This window comes from Narcine bancroftii, chromosome 4 (assembly GCF_036971445.1).
Source record: "Narcine bancroftii isolate sNarBan1 chromosome 4, sNarBan1.hap1, whole genome shotgun sequence".
In the NCBI taxonomy this organism is placed as follows: Eukaryota; Metazoa; Chordata; class Chondrichthyes; order Torpediniformes; family Narcinidae; genus Narcine; species Narcine bancroftii.
Genome location: NC_091472.1, coordinates 30,323,343 through 30,325,024, shown reverse-complemented (window position 1 = coordinate 30,325,024; position 1,682 = coordinate 30,323,343). Strand labels below are relative to the sequence as shown.

Genomic DNA, 1,682 nt, shown 5'->3' with positions numbered 1-1,682 from the left:
GCATTTGTAATGGTCCATGTCATCCATCATTAAAGTTATGCCAAGCCTTTCACTCTCTGTATTGATGGTAGATGCTAATTTTTGTAAATTTACTTCACTGTTTGCTGTCAGCACTGTATTATCTGCATAGTGGAGGCTGTTGATATTGTGTCCTCCTATACTTTATTCCAGGTAGGTCTTGTATGGTTCTCATGATGTTTTCACTGTATTCCTCACTTTATTGGCTGATAGTCACCAATCTCGTGGTCTATCCGTATGGCTGCACGCTGTTGCCAGTAGAGATTCCTGATTATTCTTAGATCTTTTTCATCGATATTAATATCTTTAAGCATTTTCATGATGACTTGGTGTTTCACTGTGTTTCATGGGTTACTTTGTTCTAATCAATAAAATATTTTTGTGTTGTCAATGAAACAGAAGTATAGGTCTTGTTGTACTTCTATTGACCTCTCGATAATATTCCTGCGAATATAAGTGGTGTTTGATGTTCCCTTGCCTTCAATAAAGCCGCCCTCTTCTTCTTTTTGTTTTGCACCGTTCCCAGAGGCACTGCAATACTGGGTCGATGCGTGGAGTGGACGGAGCAAGCCCCTATTCCATCTCCCTGTTCCAAAAATCAATTTAATATATGGTCCCTAGATAAGGGATGTATCAGATATTAAACTGATAAGAACAGATACTACACTTGATCTTAGCCAAATTTAATTTTGTTTCTTATTCTGAGCAGGATGATTTGAAGTTAGGTCTCTGAGAGGTGGCTCATTGAACTCATTGTTCTGTGTTGTCGACATTTCTGTTGCACCTGGTTTCTTTGGCAGTGCAATGAATACTGTCTTTAAAAGATCTTCTGCTACTTCGCCACTGTTACATATTCTATTCAAAATTATTGCTAATTTCTCTACTCCAGAGGTGTTGGTGCTGCGCAATTGCTCAGCCAAAGGGGGCGTAAGGCGCTCCTTCCGTCTAATAACCTACAGGTTGCCCTTGAGCAAGGTGTAGTATCTTTTTAGCCTCCCAGTCAGGGTTACGTGAAGCCGTGGATTGCAGATGGTGGATGGTTTTTACAAGCAGATTCTACAAATTGGAATTTATGGTTGTAAAACTAAAAAATGCAGGGCAGATGAATCTGCTGATCAATGGCCAGGGTTACCCATCCAGTATGGACACTACAACTGAAAAGAAGGCAACGGGAAGCCACTTCAGCATTCTGCCCTTGTATAATCATGAACTCAAATCAATCATGGTCTGAGTTCATGGAGGTGAATGGAGCCTTCACTGAAGGAGCCTCATCCGGTAAAGGATCTCATGAGCCACAAGTGAATCTCAACTATTATCCAGCAACTGTCAGCAGATTCAAAGCAAAGAAGATCAGACTAGCAACCCAAAATGTAAGAACTCTTAACCAACCTGATAAACTAGATAACATCAAACAGGAAATGGAAAGATTAAAAATCAACATCTTGGGGATGAGATGGAAAAGAGCTGGTAAAATAAGATCAGAGGATGTACCATTGTTTATTCAGGAGGAGAACTACATGAAAAAGGTGTTGGAATCATGTTAGATGAACAACAATCAAAATCAATAAAAAGGCTATTGGACAATATCAGATTGAGTATTGCTTGTAAAACTACATGAAAAACATTTTGACATTAATTTTACATGCAAAGGAAGGTAAAATTTT

At 39.0% G+C, this 1,682-nt stretch overlaps 1 non-coding gene across 1 annotated transcript; it reads right to left on the bottom strand.

Moving 5' to 3' along the window:
* Positions 1-524: 524 nt before the first annotated feature.
* Positions 525-706, bottom strand: LOC138762506 (U2 spliceosomal RNA). The gene has a single exon (XR_011356921.1). It is a non-coding gene; the product is annotated as a U2 spliceosomal RNA (small nuclear RNA).
* Positions 707-1,682: the final 976 nt, after the last annotated feature.